The 23,800-nt window shown below is 40.2% G+C and overlaps 1 protein-coding gene across 1 annotated transcript in view; it reads left to right on the top strand.

Annotated features, from left to right (window-relative positions):
• Positions 1-23,800, top strand: part of LOC126354410 (nucleoporin Nup188) — a 240,912-nt gene that overhangs the window by 23,700 nt on the left and 193,412 nt on the right. Inside the window, exon 3 of the mRNA XM_050004028.1 lies at positions 10,843-11,061. The gene's annotated coding sequence lies outside the window, so the exon portion shown is untranslated. The remainder of the gene's footprint in view (positions 1-10,842; positions 11,062-23,800) is intronic.

Raw genomic sequence — 23,800 nt, 5'->3', positions numbered from 1 at the left:
AGAAATGTCTTGTGGATTTAAAATGTGTTTTCAAAATATTTGTTTTGCTGTTTTATAACCAATTTGAAATCTTTCAGTGCCTACAGGTCTCTTCCTTCTTTCATTACTTTTAGACCAATTGTGGTGATTAAATTATGATCTGTGCAATATTTTAGCAGGCAGCTTCATCTTTCATTTCATCCCTGGATTCTATATTTTCGTACTATTTTTTCTGTATTTTCATTTTCATACTGCCAAATTCCAGTCACTCACCACAATTAACTTTTCATCTTCCTTGTTCTTGTGGTCTTCAGCCGAGAGTCTCCATGCTACCCTATCCTGTGCAAGCCTCTTCATTCTTGAATAAGTACTCGAACCTACATCCTTCAGAATCTGCTTAGTGTATTCCTCTCTTGGTCTCTCTCTACGATTTCTATCCTCCATGCTGCCCTCCAATACTAAATTGGTGATCCCTTGATGCCTCAGAACATGTCCTACCAATTGATCCCTTCTTCTAGTAAAGTTGTGCCACAAATTCCTCTTCTCCCCAATCCTATTCATTACCTCCTCATTAGTTATGTGATTGATCCATCTGATCTTGAGCATTCTTCTCTAGCACCACATTTTGAAAGAAGTCTTGTTCCTCGTGCCATCGAACTTCACTAATTCCCACTATATGTGACTTTAACCTATACATTTCCTTAACCATCAGAATAATTTCCTTAATGTCATCATAGAGTCGCCCAGTCTCCTCTGCACTGGCGTAACTAATTAGCATATTAACTTGTACATATGTTGTAGGCATTGGCTTCCTGTCTATCTTGACTACAATAATGTGTATGCTATGCTGTTCATAGTAGCTTACCCATATTCCTTTTTTCTTATTCATTATTAAGCCAACTTGAATATTTCTATTTGATTTTGTGTCAATAACCCTGTACTGATCTGAGTAGAAATGGGGTTCTTCATGCCATCACACTTCACTAGTTCCCTCTATATCTAACTTCAATCTGTATATTTCTCTTTTTAAATTCTCTAACCTACCTACTGATAAAAGAATCTAACACTCTGACCTGTAGAAAGACATTTTTCTTTTTCTTGATGATTACAACATCCTAGGTAGTCATCACCCAAGAACTGAATGGGGTCTATTTTACCTCTGGAATAGTTTACCCAAGAGAATGCCATCAGCTGTAGTTTCCTCTTGCTGCCTGCAGTACCAGGACAGCAAGGCCATGTTGACTAATGATACAAGGCCCTATCAGTCAGTCATCCAGAAAGTTTTGCATGCAATTACTGAAAAAAGTTGGTGCTCTCCTTGGTAACCTTGGGTTAATCTGGCTTCTCCACAGATACCCTTTATTGTTATTGCACCTACAGTACAGCTATCTGTATCACTGGCAACTAACTCACCCCATCTTGGCAAGGTTCATAGATCATGGTTGGGGGACTATAGACTTAAACTGTATTCAGTATAATCTAATCCCTATTGCTTTTATTACATTAAGAACAATGACAAAGGATGTAACAGTGTTCAGAAAGGCTACATTAGATACAGTTGATGGTGGCATGTTTGTTGCTGTCACGAGAATAGACTGAAAAGTACAGCACACTTTCTTGTAGAACATGAACAATAACAGTTAGGAGAAGACGGATGTCAATATTCAGCACTCTGTCTTTGTCTCCTGGGTCGTAATGAAGGACCCATGACTCAGTACCCATCACAGTACTCAAAAGGAAGTTGCCTCCTTCATTACAGTAGCACTGCAAGAGTTGCTCACAGCATTCCCGTTGGCGCTGCTTGGTTTCATTTGTGAGACTGTGGTACCCATCATGCACAGATTTGACAGTATCCTAATTATTTAATAATAAAGCTGACACATTCTTTGGATATTCCAATATGGTTTGCGATTAGCTTTTGAGTGATTTGCTGCTCATTTGGAATCAAATCATCGATGAGTTTGCGATGTTCATCGCCTGTGACAAAGATTGGTTGTCTGCCACATGTTTCATCAACAATTATGGCTTTTCTGGGCTCACAACCATGAATTGTTATTATCCATCAATTTACAGTAGACCTATCAAGAGCATCATCTCCAAAAACAGCCCTTAAACAATGACAAATCTCACTAGCAGTTGTCTGCAGCTCGTGGTCTAGTGGCTAGCATTGCTGCCTCTGGATCACAGGGTCCTAGGTTCAATTCCCGGCGGGGTTGTGGATTTTCTTTGCCCGAGGACTGGGTGTTTGTGTTATCATCATCATCACCATCATCATCATCATCATCATCATTCATGACAGTGGCTCCATTGGTCTGTATAAAGAGCTGAACTGTGTAAAAATTGGGACTGATACGGGCACTAATAATCGTGCAGTTGAGCGCCCCACAAACCAATCATCATCTTCAGCACTAGCAGTCACTTTTTCAACAGTTAAAAGTTCAATAACAGTGTGCCATTTAAGTCACGATAACATAGCACTAGAATCCGTCTCCATACTTCCACTACTCAATATACTGTGGATGAACGCAAGACATTCAAACTGTACATGCGTATAGAGGAGGGGGGGGGGGGGGGGGGGGGAAGCATTTCTCAAGGTCATTAAGTCATATGGTACAAACCTGTGCACTACGTTTCAGCCTATCCTTGTAGAAGTAGTTTATCTTGTAGTGAAAATATTATGTAATTGGATAGATAAAAAATCTGCTCACCAAGTGGCAGCAGGAGAACACACATATAAAAGATATTAAATTTTGCAAGCTTGCAGATCCAGTGTCCTTCTTATGGCAGAAGGGTTGAAGGGAAAAGAAGAGGGGTGAAGAAAAAGGATTGGTGAGAATCGGGACAAGGGATAGATTCGGAAAAGTTCCCCAGAATCCCAGTTCACATCCGGTAAGTCTTCCCTGACCTGATGTTCTGGATGACTTTTGCTAACTCTACCCCTTTTTCCTAAAATTCACCAGTCATTTCCTGTCATTTCCTGTCATTCCTCTTCCTTCCCCTTCAACCCTTCTGCCAGGAGGAGGAGACGCTGGCTCTTAATGCTTGTAAACATCGCATGTGTTTTCCAGACACCACTTGGTGAGTAATTATTTTTATTTATCCAGTTAAATTTAGTTAGTATGGGTAGAGGTAATTCTTGAGAACTGGAATAAATTGATAATTGATTCCTTATACTGATCCCCTGACTCAGATTGTACAGTTGCTGAAAGATTTGAAGAAAATTTGAGTATGATCTCAAATAGCTATCTTACTCATACAATTATAGTTGGTGGTGACTTCAATCTACATTTGATATGTTGACGAAAATACATGTTGGGAACCAGGCATAAAATAGTGTTAAAGATTGTGCTAAATGCTTTCTCTGAAAATAATTTTGAACAATTAGTTCATGAGCACCCTCAGAGTTTAAACGACTGCGAAAACCTCCTTGACCTTATAGCAGAAACAATCCTGAGCAAATACAGGGTGAATTAGGAGAACAGGGACATACTTTGAGGTGTGATTGTGTTAGTGATTCTGAACAAAAAACTTCATATGGACGACATATGCCCTATTTCAAATGATTTCTGAGATAGAACACATTTAATGTACATTGTTATTTATTTTCTATGCTATTCAAATGTTATCATTGCTTACAACATACCACAGTAGTGTAGGGGAAGTTGAGGCCAATAATTTGCTATAGGGCATTTGTGGTCTGTTAAGTTGGGAAACTGCCTCAAATTGACTTGCAAAAAGTACCTAAGCTACAGTGCGTATACATCATGGGAGATTTAAGTATTTTCACACTCTCTTCCTACACACACTATTAGTCCTAGAGAAAAGAGTAATAAGGTCTGTTTTGTAGGATATTTACTGTAGTTTAAATTTGTACTGTGACAAGTTTTGTCTGGAGGGCATGGTTTTGAGTTATTCAAGAAAAATGTGCAAAAGTTATCTTAAATGTGTTCTATCGCAGGAACCATTTAGAGTGGGGCACATGTCTGTATGAAGTTTTTTGTTCAGGATCACTAACTCTATCACCCCTCAAAACATGTACCCTTCCTCCTGACTCAACCTGTAGGGAGTATTAGGGTGGACACAGGGACTATGACCACAAGGTCATTGTGGCCAGGGTGGATACCATAACACTCAAACCACAAAAAATATACACAAAATATATCCATAAAAAAAGCAGATAAAAATTCACATGTGCTTCCTGAGGGACAGTCTCCATCCCTTCCAAACCATCTATGTAAGTGTAGACTAGATGTGGCTTAAATTCAAAGAAATAGTTAGAATTTGTACCAAAAAATTAACAAGAGACAGAACTGACTCACCATGGTACACAATAAAGGTCATAACGATTTTGCAGAAGCGATGAAAAACACATGCCAAATTTAAAAGAAGGCAAAATTCCCTAATTAGTGGAGATTTATGGGAGGTCAGAATTTAGCTTTCTGAAATTCCTTCATCAAAGGATGTGATGTGAATGTTCCAGGATTGGAATTAAGAACTGCTGCCAACACGAGTAACATAAAAATAGGTATCTTAGGTGTAGCAAAGCAGTGTAAAATACTTACTAAAAGCAAGTCTTCTGGTCCATATTGTATACCAATCAGATTCCTTTCAGAGTACGTGGAACTCCATATTTAGCCATCATATAAAACCATTCACTCAATGGAAGATCCATACCTGAAGACTGGAAAGTTGCACTGGCCACACCAACACTCGAGAAAGGGAATAGGCGTAATCCACTGAATTACAAACTCATAACTCTGTTGTCCATCTGCAGTAGGATTTTGGAACCTGTACGGTGTTCAAAAGTAAAGAAATATTTGAAGAAAATAATCTGTTAACACACAGTTAACATGGATTCAGAAAATATCATTCATAGACAACACAACTGGCTCTTTTTATTCTCATGCAGTAATGAGTGCCATCAAAAGGGAATCTCAGATTCATTCCATATTTCTAGATTTCCACAAGGATTTTGATAGTGTTCCTCACAAGTGGCTTCTAATGTAAATGCATGCCTATGGGTTATTGTCTCACTTGTGTGACTGGATTCACAGTCTAGCAATGTTATCATAAGATAAAAACCAATTGCAATAATTTAGACAAGATATCTGTATGGTGTGAAAATTGGTAGTTGCCCCTAAATAATGTAAAATTATGAACAAAATAACTTAAACATAACAACATAAATTAGAATGATCACTTAGATAATGTTGTGGGGAAGACAAATGGATGACTTTGTTTTATTGGCAGAACACTTTGAAGTTGCAACAAATCCCCTAAAGAGACTACCTGTGCTATAATTATCCATCCTTTTCTAGAGTATTGCTGTGCAATATGGAGTGACAGAGGACACCCAGAAAGTTCAAAGAAGGGCAGATAAATAGAGGAGAGGTTACCATAGATCTGGTACATTAGTTTGGGTGGCAATAATTAAAACAAAGGTGTTTCTCATTGTGGTAAGATATTTTCATGAAGTTTCAATTTAACAATACTTCGTTGATGCAAAGAGAGAATAGATCATTATCATAAAATTAAAAAAAATTGGAAGAACTCACACAGAAAGATTTTAGAGTTAGTTTTTTCTGCATGCTCTTCAGGCGTGTAACGGCAGAGAAAATGTGTGAAAGTGATTCAGGCACTTAAGTGTGAGTTGCAGAGTATTGATGTAGATGTGTCCATGCTGTGTGTCCCATTAATATTGTAATGCAACTACAAAAATGGTATTCCCTATCGCATCATGACCATGACATTCTAAGATGGCCTGTGAGCTTCAACAATACAGATAGCTATATATCTTAGGTGCAACCACATCAGAAGCCAGACTAACTTATAGCTTCTGAAGAGGGGCAGCAACCTTTTCAGTAGTTTCAGGGACAGTTTTATAATTGGAGACAAGGAAAGTAGTTGGAGAACATGGACTTGGTGAAAGGAATGAAAGGGTAAACTACCTGGTGCTTATGAATGTAAATAATTTGAAGCACTCGATTTAAGTATCATGAAAGAAAGTTATGAACACAATGAAAGGTTTCAAATAGATTATGTAATAGTAAGGCAGAGGTTTATTTATTTATACATCAAATTCTGTAGGACAAATTGAGGAGCAAATGTCAAAGGTCATGGAATATGGCAGTACATGAAATTAAAACATAAATGTAATGACAGATAAAAATAAAATGTTTATGAACCCAAAAAAAGTCAAACCATAAGTTTAAGTAAACACAATCAACAATACAACAGGAATCAGCTTAATATTTCAAGGAACTCTTCAACAGAATTGAAGGAGTGACCCATAAGGAAACTCTTCAGTTTTGATGTGAAAGCACGTGGATTACTGCTAAGATTTTTTAATTCAAGTGGCAACTTATTGAAAATGGATGCAGCAGTATACTGCACACATTTCTGCACAAGAGTTTAAAAACAAGATTTTAAACTCTAAAACATTTTAGAGCTAGACTATAATTTATTGCTTAAGAATTGCAGGTTAAAACTTTAAAAAATTTGGAGAAACATATGAAATAAATCAGATGGATAAACTGAATGAATCACTGGTTTTTGAGACTTACAATGCAAGCCTTAAAAAATGATTCAGTGAAACGGGATAGGAATACAATAGAGGATGAATGGGTAGCTTTAAGAGTAAATAGTGAAATAGCAGAGAATCATATTGACTAAAAAAATCAATGCCCAGTATGACTTCATGTGCAACTCTCAAGATATTTAGTTTGCTTGATGAAAGGAGAAAACTTAAAAATGCTACAAATGAGTTGGGCAAAAAACACAGATGTCTAAAAAGTTGAGATTGACAAGGAGGTCAGAACAGGAATGGTTAGAGGAAAAATGCAAGGCTCTAGAAGTCCATCTAGCACTGTAGAAAAGAGAGATGTCACGTATAAGAAAATAAAGAAACCTCTGGAGAAAAGAAAAACAGGACTGCAAATATCTAGATCTCAGATGGCAAGCTGGTATTAACCACAGAAGCAAAAGCCAAAGATGAGAGGGATCAATAGGAGGACTGTACACAAGGAAGATACATTAGAGAATATGGAGGAAAGGGAAGGGGAGTTAGGTGTAGATGAGATGGGAAATATGATAATGTGAGAGGAATGTAACAAAACACTGTAAGACCTAAAGCAAAATAAGACTCCTAGAGTAGATGACATTCCCTCAGGGTTATTAAATTCCTGTGGGGCAGGGGACAGGACAACCCATGATGACAAAACTATTCCATTTGGTATACAAGGTACATGAGACAGGTGAAATACATCCAGATTTAAAGAAGAATGTTGTAATACAAATCCCAAAGAAGGCAGATGCTGATTGGTGTGAGTGCTATCACTTTATGTGCTGCACACAGTGGTTAGTATCACCAACAAATATTTGTTGTTTAGTAATTGTCATTTCTGGAAGATTCTTGAAATTTCTTATGATCATAAAGTTTATATGTTCTGGAATATTCACTTTTTGTAAAAACAGCATCACTCTTCATCCAGGAGTTTAGTTCTGTGCTGTTGGTGTCAGTAATAAACATGCTTTCAGTCCTAAGTGTTATATTCTATTGACAACCCTGCTTTCTGATTTAGACCTGAGTTTGATTATGTTGTTTGATGAAGACATAGGGTACTTTGAAACATCTGCATCACCATGGCTTCAATTAGGCAATGTAAAAGCTGTCACCTCCACAGATAGGAACTGGAATACATCATTCCAAAGGTCCGTATATTCAGGAGACTTGTGGATTTCAAGTCAACAGTAAGTCAACTGCATGTGATGCAGTGTTTTTTCAGTGATTTTCAGAGACACTGCTCGTGACCTGATGAAATCGCTCAAAGGATTTGACTTAGTTATCAAATACAAAATTTGGGAGACATGATATGTTTAGCAAATGTATATTATTACTTGGATAGCACAGCTGAGCAGTGGTTTGAGAACAACAATGTGAAACTCAATAGCTGAGACAAATCCCAAGCCGAAGTGAAGAAAACATTTCGTGACACTCAACAGTAAATCTACTTAGCAGAACAACAGTTGAAGAAGAGTGCCCACTGTCATGGTGAAGTGACATCATTTTACATACAGAATATTTATGCTCAGTGCAACATTATGAATTTAAATGTCACAGAATCCAAAGAAAATAATCCCATGAAAGAGATTCCAATTCCCGAATGTGGGTACTATGCCAATTGTGGAAGACTACCCTGATAGTAAGAGAAGAGCTATAGCATTTTATCGCATCCAGAGTTGTCAGAATGAGCACATAAGACATGGCAACTATGAATATAAATCCCATACATCAAGAGATAATGGAGAATGTTAAATAAGAGGTTTATTGATCCTTAGCGCCAATCTCTGCCACCAGCTGAATGCCCCATGAAGGGTGGACTCGGGCATCTTGAATTTAAGCTGCAGCCATCAAAGGACAATCCAGCATCTGACCAACGCATGTACAACAGACATACATTTGGAGGACGGAGAACAACAAGCTGGCATGTTTTCTTTGTAGATGAGAGACAGTGTGTGCTACTGCAAAGAAAGAAGATAAGTGTTCTACAAATATTATGCCTCAGGATGTCGACCATCACAACAGTCCCATTTGCACCAGTCAATTGGGGATGATTATGGTCAACAAGTGGGACGATTGTAATTAACCTGTGGGATGAAGCCCATTGCCATACCATGGACAAGAGTGCTTCCCAACACACCATAGCTGCTTTTCATTGCCATACAGAGGTACCAACCAGTCATCTAACTGCCTGATTGTAAAAAAAAAAAGTGAGGCTCTTGTCTATGGAGGTGAGACCACCACAGATGAAAATCCTTAATGGAGAACAATTATCAAGATGTCAGTAAGTCTCATTGATGCCATTATTGACAGCCAACCTGTCCTGGTGTTAATTGAATCTGCCTTCATTTTCTGTAGTGTCGAATGCTTGTCATCAATAGCTAAAGAGAATTATTTTTCGTGGTGCAGAAGCGATTGTGGTGAAGGTTGCTAAAGGGAAAATGTAGCCAGCCTACAGGAACATGTTTTACAAGAATAACTATAAATGACAGAACACAGCCCTTTGAATTTGTCATTTTAACAGAATGTAGTCATGGTGTTATTCTCGGATGAGACTTTTTGTAGGCATCACAAGCAGCCATAGGTTGTTGAAGATCAGAGCTGCAGATTGACAAAGCTATTCCAATGAGCACCCATAACAAGGATTGCTCTGGGTGGTTGTTTGCCAATGAAGAAGACATTGTTATCCCATCATCATCAACTAGATGAGTTGCGTTCTAGATTCTCAGGTAAACTGTGAAACTTTTGTCATTTGAGAAAAGCTACTCAGGCTCACAAAACAAATCTACATATCAGTGTTGATCATATGCATTGCAGGTGGTCAAGGAGAACTTTGAATCGCTAATTGTCAGGAGCAACCACAACCAATCCCTGAGGGTATGTGCATAAGAACAGCTGAAAAAGTCTAGGATTGGCACCTCTGAAGAATCATCCTCTGCTAGCACTAAAAACCGTGCAGTGGGAGAAGTTACTATTGACCTGCCAATAGAATCTGGAGAAAAACATCAGCAAGTCTTAGTCATTCTGTGCTGATTTTTGGACACATGCAGATCTGGAGTGAGAAATGACAGATCAAGTGGGCCATGGTAAAACACTGTATCAACACTGGGGATCAGCCAGAACTCATATAGCATGTCACAGGCTGAACAATGGTTAATTCAGAAGGATGTAGAGAGGATACTGCAAGATGACGTCACTAAACATTCTGAGTTTCCTTGGTTATCTCTTGTAGTCCTTATGAAGAAGGATGTCATATGACATTTCTGCATCAGGTACAAAACTAAAACGATAGATGTCTACCCGTTGTTGCTCATTGAGGACATCCTTGACTGAAAGGGGCAAACTGTTTCTCGACCATAGAAATACAGATACGCTACTGGCAAATTGAGGTAGATGAAGCTGATTAGGGAAAAGGTTGCCTTCATAACTCCTGATGGTCCCAAAGTTGTCTACTTTGGGCTATGTAATGCTCCCACCTGTAAGCGTCTGTTGGACAACAAGCTTTGATGCTGTGACTGGAAAACATGCTTCTGCTAACTGAATGACTTCGTCATTTTTTCAAGGATGTTTGAAGAACATCTAAGTTACCTGACAATGTTGTTTGAATGTTCTTATGAAATATAAATAATTTTGAATTAAAGGATGTCACTCACTGAAGAGCAGAACTGTTGAACTGTCAATAGGAACACAGAAAAAGAAACTTGCTACATTTTGGAGTTATCTTTTTATGAGCTAGAGGAACGCGCGCACACACACACACACACACACACACACACACACACACACACACACACCTCTACCTGGGTGCCTACAAAAGGCCATCTGGTATCATACAGGAGTGTGTGTGTGTGTGTGTGTGTGTGTGTGTGTGTGTGTGTGTGTGTGTGCATGGGCACGGGCACGCATGCGTGTTGTTATTGTAAAGGAAGTGTGTATTTTATGTTAAATTTGTTTTCTTCATTCATTTACATGTTTAGTACAAATTGAAGAGGTAAATTAAGAAACCTTTCTTTGAACATAGAAGTTAAAAACAATTAATAATACATTCATGTATTTTATTTGTAAATATGTATGATTATTGTTTCCAGTTTACAACCAAACTTTTCTGTAGTGCAGTAGTTGAAGGAAGCTATTTGTTATGACCATTTCCTGCTGGCTGTAATTAACTTTGGTTTCATTATACTTTGCTGCTAAATGTCACTCTAAGTGCCTATTGTCTGTAACTTAAATGTTCAGGTGTGTACTATACGTGTGTTACCCTCTGTGTACAATGATTTTGTAATGCTGTAAAACCTTTATTATAGGATCTTGATGCTGTGAAAGCATGGAATCTGTTGTCGATTTATTTACTTCATGAGTTCCATGGGTCTGTGACTGGGTTGCAACAGTTTGTCGAAAATGATGATCTTACTGAGAACTTAATATATGATATTTGGACATTTTACAGAAGTGAAAGAATATTTTTGTTGAAATGTATTAACTATATTCTTATCCATCACAATGATGATAAACATCCATTTAAGGTGAGTGGTACAGCATAGTAATTTGCAGACTTCTTTCAGTTAGATAGTTTTTTACAAGTTTGTAGTGTACATAATGTGTTTTGTTACATAAGCATTATATATTTCTTAAAAGCCACCTTACTGTACACCATGAGCTACATGTAAAACTATTTAATTGCCAGACCAGAATTTGAGTACATAAACAATCATCAGTGGCATATATTATGTACATCTATATCAAATGATGTGTGTCAATTATGAAATGTTGATGATGTTATGTGGATCTCTGTAGTACACAAATTGTCATATGTACATATTCTAGCTGTCAAACACTTTAAACAACCACATTTCTTGATAGTGTTTGACACTGCTGTCATACATTTTATACCCTCTCTACTTCTGCTATCATCAGATGTCCACACCAATTTGAACATCATAAATACTTCATACTTGACACACACATCATTTTATAGAAATGTAGACAGTACATGCCACAATAAAGGACTATATACCGTAATATTGCTCTGGCAATTAACTATTTTTACATGTAGCTCAAGGTGTACTTTAATATGTGTTTTAGCAACTACTTGCAGAGCTGCCGGCAACGGGGCATACAGAGTTTTCACGTTGTATGTTATTGTAGGATAGCAGAAGCCAACCCCCAGGGGGCTCACGGTCCTTTTGAATGTGCGTCGCGAGCATGGTCCCCAGAACTATTGCAGCCTTCCTTCTTTCCAGAGCTGTATTTCCTTTCCCTTTCCCTCCTTTCCCTCCTTTCCTGTCCTTGCTCCTTCCCTTCCACCCTGTCCTCTCCCTCTCTTGGTGTCCTTGTTTATGTTGGCCCCACTATCCTCCTGGTTATGTTGGCTTTGCGATTTGGTTTTGTTGTGAAATTACCTCATCCTTCTGGCATCCTCTGGTCCCTTTCTGGGGTCTATTCCATAGTGTGAGCCATTTGGGGAAGAGCACCTTACCTAGTGTCTCCGGCATGTGCCCTCCTAGTTCCTCCTATCTTTTCCTTTATGTCGTTGTCTGATGCTAGGGTACATAGCTAGCATGGTAGCCAGCCCGTGTGGTGGGGTTGCTGTGTACCCTTTTGGTTGAGCCCCCTGAAAATGCCAGGGATCACACTTCTGATACCTGAGCTGTGACCACCTTATGTAAGCCTAGGCGTGGTTGCTTGTTATCCTGGAGCATTGGAACTCCCAGCAATTGCCGCCGTGCCAGATGGCCCTTACTGTGGCTGGGTGGCGCCTGTGGGGAGAGCCTGTGTTCAGAGTGGGTGGTATCAGGGCAGACAATATGCAAATGAAACGCATACGGATCCAGAACTCTAGCCGTTCTTCTGCGGCCGTCTCTTTGAATGGAACTGATTCTTTTAGTGCTGCTTCTGGCCCTTTGGCCTTCCCTTCCATGGCAACTCCCTGGGAAGAGGGTCAGGCTCGTCAGCTAGGGGCGAAACCTTCCCCCGCTATCTGGTTTGCACCAGGACTGATGGGGTTATTTTGACCAATACCAAACCTTTATGTTTTGTGGAACGCATTGAAGACAAGTTTGCCAAAGTGGGCTCTCTGAGCAACGTATGGCCGGGTTCGTTGTTGATCAAAACTACTTCAGCTGTCCAGTCTGCAGCCCTTCGTGCCTGTGACCATCGTGGCACAATTCCTGTGTCCATTACGCGCCAACAGTCTTTGAATATGGTTCAAGGTGTAATTTTTCACAGGGACCTCATCATTAAAACTGATGAAGAACTTAGAGACAATCTAGGACAGTGGGGTGTTCACTTTGTTCGGCTTGTTCAGAAGGGTCTGAAGGACAATCGCATTGATACTGTTGCCTTTATACAGGCCCTTGAAGGGAATACCCTCTCTGAGAAGGTCAAGATTATGATTCATCGAGAGATGTTTTAAGTGTTTCTGTTTCGGATACATGTCTTCCCACTGTTCGCAGACCCTCTCTGAGGTGACTGTGGACATCCACTCCTTGAGGGGAGTCCCTGTGTTCCCCCTCCTGTGTGTGTTAATTGTCATGGCAATCATTCTCCACATTCACCAGATTGCCCGGCTTATAAGAAGGAAAAGAAGAAAGAGGAGTGTAAGTCCCTTGATTGTCTAACCTACACTGAGGCTCGTAAGAAGTATGCATGTCTTCATCCTGTGTCAGTGATGTCTAGCTGTGCTTTAGTTACATATTTACCCCTTCCTCCTCCTTCCTTACCCCAGTCCCAAACCCCTCCCTTCCCCCTGCCTGCGATTCCCACACCCTCCCCTGCGATTCCCACACCCTCCTCTCTGGACACCACTCCCCCTCCCTAGCCGGAGAAGTGTCCCACTTCTTTGGCATCTGCCGGTCAAGTTCACCCCTTCTGGGACCCCCCCCTTCCCGGACCATTCCAGGCCAAAGATCTGCTGCCACACGAGAACCACGGTCTGTGGTGCCCCAGGTCGCCCAATCTCTTTCTGATCCAGATCTTGCTGCAGCTGGCTCGCTTTTGCAGTGCAGCCCTTCTTGATCTCAAACAGTAGAAGAAACATATGTCCTGGGACAATGAGCCTCTGGGGTCACCAAAGGTCCTTCGCAATCTGACTCTGGCCTGCTGTTCATAGATGTCGCCTCCTCCTTGTCGCTGACGGACGGTGACATGGCGGCATGACTGGCTTTAGCCTGTTCACCCCCCATTTGAATCATCGTTCTGTAGTTATCCAATGGAATTGTAATAGATATTACTGTCACCTTCCGGAGTTGAAATCCCTTATTTCATTTTACTCTGCAGCTTGTGTGGTCCCACAGGAATGTAATTTTACTGATGATCACTCATCCCTTGGGTTCTGTGCTTTCTGCCAAAATGGGGTCTGCCTCCTGCGGGCCTCTGGCGATTTTTGTACGTTGGTCCATACGGACGTTGCTAGAACATGGATTCCTCTTCAAACTACATTTGAAGCAGTTGCTGTTAGGGTCCACCTGGACCCTAGGGGCAAATTTTGCAATCTTTATCTCCCACCTGTCTTACACTTGCTGCCTTAACTGCCCTTCTTCAGCAGCTTCCGCCTCCCTTCCTTCTTTTCGAGGATTTTAATGCTCATCATCCATTGTGGGGCACTGCATTTCCATCTAGTCTCGGTCTTCTCATAGACCAGTTTCTTGCAGACCATGGTTTGCGCCTTCTTAATGATGGCTCCCCTACCCATTTCACTGCTGGTCATGGTACCTTTTCTGCCATTGATCTTTCTTTCTTCTCCTTCCCTCCTCCCTTCATTATACTGGTCACCACACACGATAGTGACCATTTCCCGCTGATTCTCTCGCTACCTCCTCACTCCCCTCATTAGGCTTTCCAATGTGCCATTTTTCTCCCCCTTTGTCAAGTTGTATTGATGTTGCCCTACATGACATGTCTGATGTGATTGTTCGTGCTGTTAACCTTGCTTTCCCTTGCTCATCTGGACCACTTCGTCGCCGGCAAGTCCCATGGTGGAGTATGGCCTTTGCCATTTCCATCCATGATCTCCGTCAAGCTTTGGAATACCTTAAGAGGCACCCATCCGCTGTCAATCTTATTATCTTTAAACGGCTTCGCGTCAAAGCCCATTACTTAATAAAACAGAGCAAACGGATGTCTTGGGAACGCTTTGTTTCTTCCCTTTGTTCTACTGTCCCTCTGTCACATGTATGGGCTGCACTTCGCTCTCTCCAGGGTTTCCATCCGCAGTCTACCTTCCTGAGCCTTGCCCTCCCAGATGGCCGTTGCACGGACCCGTTGATTCTCGCAGAACATCTTGCGACCCATTTTGCAACAGCATCAGCATCAACCTCCTATCTGGCTGCTTTCCTTCAGCAGAAACAGCGGGCTGAAGCTTCCACCTTATGTTTTACCCCTTGTCAGTCAGAATCTTACAGTGAACCTTTTACTGAGTGGGAACTTCTTTCCGCACTTTCTTCTCCTCATGATATGGCCCCTGGCCCAGACTCCATTCATAACCAATTGCTTCAACATATCAGTGCTCCACAACGACTACATCTTCTCTGAGTACTTAATCGTATTTGACACCAGTTGACTTCCCTTCTCAATGGAGGGATAGCATCATGGTTCCCACCCTTAAGCATGGTGAGAACCCCCATTTATCGAAAGCTATCGGCCAATTAGTCTGACCAACGTTGGTTGCAAGTTACTTGAATGGATGGTAGCCTGTCAGCTCATTTGGGTCCTCAAATCTCAGGGTCTATTGTTCCCTTACCAGTGTGGCTTCCGAAAGGAACGGTCTCTGATCGACCATTTACTTCACTTGGAATCCGCAGTTTGACAGGCTTTTTTCCAGCGCCGCCATTTGGTTGCAGTATTTTTCTACCTTCGCACGGCCTATGACACGACTTGGTGCCATCATATCTTACTTACACTTCCCGAGTTGGGTCTTCGGGTCCCACTCCCAAGTTTTATCCACCAGTTCCTGTTCCATCAGTCGTTCAAGGTTCAGGTTGGTACTGTTTTTAGTTCTCCACAGACCCAAGAGAATACCATCCCACAGGGTTCCATACTGAGTGTACTTCTTTTCCTCATTGCTATAGATGGACTTGGGGCCTCCATCCATCCTTTGGTCACCCCTGCTCTGCATGTGGATGATTTCTGCATTTGGGTTAGTTCCTCTTCAGTGTCCTCTGCAGAGCGGCAGCTCCAGGGTGCTATATGGCGTGCCTCTGCATGGACCCTCTCATATGGGTTTCAGTTCTCTCCTTTAAAATTATGGGTGGTCCACTTCTGTCGCCGTACTATGGCCTACCCCGATCCGGAACTCTATCTCAATGCACAACGATTACCAGTGGTCCTACAGTTTTGTTTCCTGGGTCTTCTTTTCGACAACAAGTTCACTTGGCTGCCTCATATCAGACTTCTGAAGATAGTATGCATCCATAAACTCAATGTCCTTCGCTTCCTTGCCTACACCTTTTGGGGTGTGGATTGTTCCACTCTTTTCCGCCTTTATCAGGCTTTAGTGCTGTCTCGCTTGGGTTGTGGTTGTCACACTGCACCTCCTGGATCCGGTCCACCATCGTGGTATTCGTTTGGCCACTGGTGTTTTCCCTACTAGCCCTGTTGATAGTCTCCTGGTTTAAGCTGGGATCCCCCCTCCCCCCTTTCTGTTCAGCAGTCCCAGCTTCTGGCTTCTTATGCAATCACTTTCCATTTCTCTTCCACTCATTTTTCCTGTTTTATCCTGTTCCCAGACCAAGGACATCATCCACCTGATTCCTGCCCTCAGGTGGGTTTACCGGTTGGGCTCCGCCTTGCGTCTCTTTACTATGATTTTCAGCTTCCTTCTTTGTCCTGTCTCCCACATTCCCTCCCCAACACTCCCCCTCCCCCCCAACACTCCCTCCCCCAACACTACCCCCCCCCCCCCCGCAAACAACCCCCTCCCCAACACTACCCCCCCCCCCCCTTGGTTAGTTCCTCATCCCCGGATTCAGATAGATCTCCACCGAGGTCCGAAAGATTCCGTTCCCCTGATGGTGTTCCATTGTTTTTTCTGCCAAATTTTATGGAAGTTTCGGGATGCTGTTTTTTTTTTTTTTTTTACACTGGTGGCTCTAAATCTGCTGCTCGTGTGGGATATGCCTTCACGTCCTCTGTTGGCATGGAGAATCATCTCCTGCTAACTACATGTGGGGCGTTTACTGTGGAATTGATGGCCATTTCCCAGGCCCTTACCTTTATTAAACAGTCCCTCGACTGCGTTTTGTTATGTACAGACTCAATGAGTGGTCTTCAGGCTGTTGATTGGTGTTTTTCCTGCCATCCCTTGGTCTTGGCCATGCATGATCATCTCACTGATCATCGCCATGCTGCTTGTTCCATTAATTTCCTTTGGGTCCCTGACCATGTGGGTACCCAGGTAATAAGCTTGCTGATCACTTGCAGTCACTTGCCCCCTCCCCTCCCCCCTTCTCTGTAACCCCTCCTGCAGCAGATTTACAGCTTCATATCAAATCCCACTTCGCACAATCATGAGCCAACTCTTGGGAGGCTACCTCCCTTTGTAATAAACTTCTTGCAATTAAGATGACATCTGTCCCGTGGCATTCTTCCTTCCGCCTCTCCCGAAAGGAATCGACCACCCTGTGTCGTCTCCGAATTGGCCATACCAGGCTGAACCGTGGTTTTCTTGTGTGTAATGAGCCACCCCCACTTTGTGGTTGTGGAGCCTTCCAGTCAGTAGCCCACATTTTGGTGGAATGCCCCCTTCTTTTGGTTCTGCGTACTAAGTACAGATTTCCCCGCATTTTACCTTTGGTGTTGGCTGACGATTCCTGGCTGGTTGAACTGGTTCTCAGTTTCCTCTGTGAAAGTGGTTTTTATTTTCAGTTCTAAGGCTTTTAATCTCCCTCTGCAGTAGTGGCAGGGCAGTGAGGTTTTGGGTGGCTCCCACTGTAAAGCTGAGTTTGGAGATTCCTGACTTCCCTCCCTGGGCAAGATTCTCTTTTCTTTCCTTTTTACTCTGTTTTTATTGCTTTTTAGATTTGGTTAGTCTCCTTTTACAATACGCACATTTACATTCTAGCAGTTGAACACTTTTGAGTAGCAGGTGGTTTTGCCTGTACTGCATCAGAGGTGGTATATTTCCTGCCTCTAGCATAGCCTTGCGGTTGCCCACTTGCTGACTTTCCTCATTTTGTTTTCACCATTGACAACATGACTGCACTTTTACATTTTTTAGCCTTTTACCTTTTATCGTTATGACTCTTCTGAGATGTAAATTTGTCCGAATAGACCACCTTTGAAACAAGGGACTGATGACCTTGCTGTTTTGTCTCTTCATCTCCAGTCAACCAACCAGCACAAGCCAATTTACAATTTTTTGTAACCCCTGTTTTGGTGTGATTGCATGCAGAGGACATGCAGTAGAAAATATTTAGATGACTAACAAAACCAAATATGTAATCCATTTACATTTTATCAACTACAAGTTTCTGAATAAAACTTATTTTATCTGGTAGAAGGACTTACAAAAAGGAATAATTAGTTTGCTTTCAAATAAGGTTTGCCTACACATAAGACACTCCTAGCCATTAGGTAAATAAGGTAGCTTGGTATCAAACAGTGGAAAATCCAGGATGGAATGTAACAATATTTTGAAAAGGATAATTGCTACTCACCTTATAACGGAGATGCTGAGTTGCAGATAGGCACAACAAGATGACTTTCACAGAATAAGCTTTCAACCAACAACCAACAAGGCCTTCGTCAAAATTAGACCCCCCCTCCCCCCCCCCCCCCCCCCCCCCCCACACACACACACACACAATGACCACAGTATCTGCTAGCTGAAGTGAGACTCAGCTGCCAGAGACTGTGGTCGCACGCAGATGTGGCCTGTTTGTGTGTGTGTGTGTGTGTGTGTGTGTGTGTGTGTGAGAGAGAGAGAGAGAGAGAGAGAGAGAGAGAGAGAGAGAGAGAGAGAGAGAGAGATTATTATTCTTTGTACTACGCACTTATTTGGTTCTGCTACACCAAAATAGTAGTGGCATCCATGGGAAAAGGGGATAGGCTGCTCCTTGGCTCTTAAAAATGTTGGAAAAATGGAAACTTGTATAAAAACTTATTTATTGTTATCTCAGAAACTGTTGTTTGGAAGCAGCCAGTTGTTATTACTTTCATTATAATTATTAATATTGCCATATTAATTTTAATATTACTATGAATAAACTATTATCTGCAATGTTTGTAAAACTGTTATAATGTTGAGAAAATCACATTTCTTATTTTTTTTTATAAACTATCTTTTTATGCCCCAGAAACTTATGGCAGTACTCAAAAACAACATGAAGCACATTATTCATAAATTGTAGTCCTCTGCGAGATTTTTGTTGAAGATAAATTACTTACACCTTAACTCACATATCCACTGAGCACGGTCAGCATTCACAGCTGTGCCTCACACAGTCAATACAATGTAAAGCCCTTGACTGCTTAAGTTGAACAAGCTGCAGAGCTATCTGAAACACAGTGGTCTATTGTTCTGTGGCAAAGACATTTCGGAGCACTCTGCCTGTGCAGTCAAATGGTAGTTCTGCAGTTTGTTCGTGGCAGAAATGAACAAGACATGTCTTGCCCTGATAGAGCTCTACCTAAAGAACTACAACAGAAATACACATAGGGTCCATGGAAAGACATTGCAGCAAAATGAAGATACCAGTTCTTGAACTTCTTTACTGGCTTCCTAGAGAAGAGAGAAGTCTTGAACAAAGAAACATCACACAAAAAGTTTTGGTATGTACACATTTACTAAACATATGGAATGTGTATAGCTTGCATATTTGTAAATATGTAATAGTGAAAATACACATAATCACTGATACTGTATTACTTTATTTGACCTGTCTGAGCAATTTTTAAAGCAGGTTTTCTTTACATTTTGTTTTATTAAAACAGCAACAGTAGTGTGCAAGTTGCTGATGTAGAATTTTTTTTAGGTCCATAAAAGTGGTTTTAGTATTGTGTATTTATGGGTGCTTATAAGACGATGTGTTTTTGGGATATAGCACCGACAGCATGTGGAAAATCGTACTTTTTCTGAAACTGTTGTACAGTTGATAGGCGTTATTCCTCCACACTTGGAATCTATATGAAAAGAAACATAATTAAGAGGTAGGTTTTTCTTTTCACGAATGTGACACATCACACTGTGTCCAAAGTTTAAAGCTGGAAGAATAGAATGAGCATACTGCTACTGAAGTAGTAACCACTCCTAGGTTGGCAGAAACACCTCCATCCTAAAGGCACCTCAGAGATCGCAAGTCAGCCAGTGCTGCAGCCACAGACCAAAATCAGACAGTGCCAGTATAAGTATTTGAGATATTGAAATTGAGTTAATGACACGAACAGACCCCTATTTTTCATATGAGATGAGATGAGAAAATATGATTCACATACCTTAGCACAAGTTAAGCTTGTGATTAATAATGTTATTTTCGATGCCGACGTGGAAAGATATTCGTATAATTACATCCCTTAATTTACACCATAGAAGGCACTCTGATAGCAATTGCATCTCGTGCTTTTGCTATGAACTGTTTACCTGAAAACAGTGAAGAAACAAGTTTAATTATAGTACTTAAAGAAGTAGACTGGCCAGTGGTCAGTGTAGTAGTAGTTTTAAAAATTATGACAGCTTCCTTGAGAGGTTGTTTTTTTTTTTTTTTGCCTGTTTTAATGGAGTATTTCCTCCAAAAACCTGTTGTAAAAAAAATGACAAGCAAACTGAAATGGGTAACTATTGATGTAAAAGTGCAAGTGCCAGAAAAGTCAGCTACATAATGAACTGAAAAGAAAGACACATTAAGATTTTATAAACTATGAAAAAAGATCTAAAACTCTATTTAGAAGGGTGGTAAAGACAGCAAAAGAAATTGCACTCAGAAGTTCATTCTGAACCGTAAATAAATCAAAGGTAGTCTGATCAGTCATAAAATCTGAAATTGATGTCATAGCCAGCAGTCCACAAATTTCCAGAACTAAGGTAGCTGACAAATCCATTGTAAAGCCTTCACATATATCAGAATGTTTCAATGAGGTTTTTGTACATGCAAGTCGATATAAGTGGCTACCTAGATAATGTCCAGCCCTTCAGTTTCAATCAGGATAACAGACAAGTTCTAATTAAATTTGAACAAATTATAGTTGAAGATGTAAAAGAAGTAGTAATCTCCCTTAAAAATAAAAATTCAGCTGGATGTTGTAATGAAAACAATTTCTAGTATATTATCATGTCTAAAAAATAAACCAGTCATTTGAAGGAGGATTCTTCCCAGATGCTCTTAAGTATGAAGCAGCAAAGTCATTATTCAAGAAAGGCTCAAAGGAAGATATAGAAAACTACCAACCAGTAAGTTTTCTCCCAGTATTTTCAAAAGTATTCAGAAAAGTTCTGCAATCCAGATCCAAAATTTAATGACAGAATCTAATATCTTCACATTAAGTTAGTTCATCTTCCAGAAAGTGCAGAGTGCAATATGTGCCATCAACAAATATGTTGAAAATTTGCTTATCACTGGACAAATCCCAAGGAGTCACAGGAATTTTCTGTGACCTTATGAAGGGTTTTCACTGTGCAAACCACTCTCTACTGTCACATAATTTAGAAATATATGGAGTAAACGGTAGTGCTTTAGATGGTTCAAATCGTATTTAACTTGTAGAAAGCAAAGGGTGGTTACAATGTCAGCTACAGGAAATGGACCTTCAGAATGGGAAATTATTTCACAGTGAGTCACACAAGGTCTCATCTTAGGCCCAATCCTGTTTTTACTTCATGTAAATGATTTATTTCTAAATATAACATCCAACTCAGTTTAATTTTCAGATAACACATCTCTACTCATTGAAAGTGAGACCACAGAACATGTTCCCCAAAGAGTCACTTACACCCTAAATACTTCAGAACATCTTTTTGATGTACGTGGATTAAAACTAAACATAAAAAATTACACAGTTTAGAACTAAACAGTTATAATCAAGTGACCCCAAATTATCCATAAAAATCAGGAACCTTGGGAAGCAGAATCTGTCAAATTCCTGGAGATATTAAAAAAAAAATTATCCTGGTCTTCTCATATAAGCTACTTGGCAAACAAGCTAAACAGTTTTGTATTCGGAGTGACAATATTGTCGTACGCTAGTGATATGGAGACAAGCAAATTTGTTTACCACAGCTGTTTCGAATGCATTGTAAGATACAAAATAAATTTTTTGTGGTATGAAGGTATTGTAAATAGGATATTATTAATTCAAAAATCTATTACTAGAAATACATGTGATAGTAAGCCTAGAGGGCCACACCAACTTTTGTTGAAGGATCTAAGAATTTTAACTATTCCATGTGTTTACATTTATGAACTGTTTATCTTTGTCCATACCAATCCAGTATTACGTAAAGAAAACCACTTTAAACATATGTATGACACAAGAAACAAAGATAATTTCATGTTGCCATCTCACAGACTAAAACTCTACACCCCGACTCCTGAGCATGAAAATTTATTAGAAATTAACAATGAAAAACTTTCACAGTATGGAACTAGATTTACTGAAGATAAAATTATGAGCCATGCTAGTGCAAGAATATTGTTATTCACACATGGAACTATTAAATTATGATGAAGATTTCTTTGTAGAGTTGTTGTTGTTGTTGTCTTCATTTCGAAGACTGGTTTGATGCGGCTGTCGATGCCCGTCTATCTTGCGCAAGCCTCTTCATCTCTGAATAACTGTTGCAACTTAAATCCTTCTGAATCTGCTCACTGTATTCATCTCTAGTTTCCATCTACAGTTTTTTACCCCCCTCCCCCCCCCCCCCCCCCTCCCCCAGGTCAGTTTCTACCAACTTTTCCATCCTTCAGTAAATAATTTTTTTTAGTAATTTGGAACCATGAATTGTCAAACTTATAGTTCAGTAATATTCACACCTGTCAGCACCTGCTTTCTTTGGAATTGGAATTATTACATTTTTCTTAAAGTCTGAGGGTATTTTGCCTATCTCATACACTTGCACACCAGATGGAACAGTATTGCTATCAGTAATTCTGACACAATGTTGTCTGCTCCTGGGACCTTGTTTGGACTGAGGTCTATCAGATTCTTCTCACAGTATCACATCTTCCATCTCATCTTCATCTATGTCCTCTTCCATTTCTGTAGTATTGCCTTCAAGTTGTTCTCCTTTGCATAGGTGCTCTATAATCTCGTGTCACTGTTGAACTTTCCCTTCGTTGCTTAGGACTGGTTTTCCAATCAGAGATCATGAATTAAACACATTTGTAATGGATTTTGCAAATAAGATTTTGTGTGACACATTGTATCTATCTCTGATGCATAAATTATATTGACAAGTCTCCTCTACTTTAAATCAATGATTTATGTATGTATGTATGTATGTATGTCATGAGACTATAAAATTCTCATACTGAATCTGAAATCTCTTCAAGACCTATCTGGATTCTTGTCTAAGTAACCTGTGTAAAAGTATCCAATAAAAATTGGAACTCACTGTAGTTTTAAGGCTTTAATGTTCTTTTTTCTCTTACGTTTATGTAGTCCTTTAGCCCCTCAAAGATGGCATCACAAACCTCAGGCCCATTTTTTGATGTATTTTGTTTGTAGACACAGAAAAATTATTGCAAACCTGCATAGGAACCTCCTGTGGCCAAGAATCTCAAAGTAACTGGAACCTCTCCCTCATAGTAGTAGCTTCTCAAAACCGAGTTTTGATATTTCTCATTATTGGCTTGCTCCTCACATTTAATTGTTCAAAATCATGTAATGCCACACAAGTAAAATTTTTAATTGCATCTTCCACCACTTTGAAAATCATATCTCACATATGTTTGTTTCCATACTGCATTCTTTGGTGATCCAATACTCTCATCGACCAGTTCACTTCTCCCTGTTCAGTTTCGTATTGTTTTCAATGTTATACATCAGTATGGAGGCAGCTGGTGCTCTTGTCATACTCAAGGTATTCTCGCATTCACTGTGTGACTACCGGCAATTAGCAGTGGACACCCACTGTGGACTGAAGTGACGTATTGAATGAGGTTGGCTGTCACAGGTGAACACACACAGGTTTACTACACACAAACTGTTGCACACGGCTGTCATACTCAGGGGATATGCAGCTTTATAGGAACAACATAAAATCATAGCAAACTGTGGTCAGTATAGACCATTATGTGTTTGGCTTTATTATGTTTTACAGATTTGCCAGTATGT

Source organism: Schistocerca gregaria, chromosome 3, assembly GCF_023897955.1.
Source record: "Schistocerca gregaria isolate iqSchGreg1 chromosome 3, iqSchGreg1.2, whole genome shotgun sequence".
Lineage (NCBI taxonomy): Eukaryota > Metazoa > Arthropoda > Insecta > Orthoptera > Acrididae > Schistocerca > Schistocerca gregaria.
The sequence above is the reverse complement of the archived record's forward strand: the minus strand, read 5'-3'. Positions and strand labels throughout refer to the sequence as shown.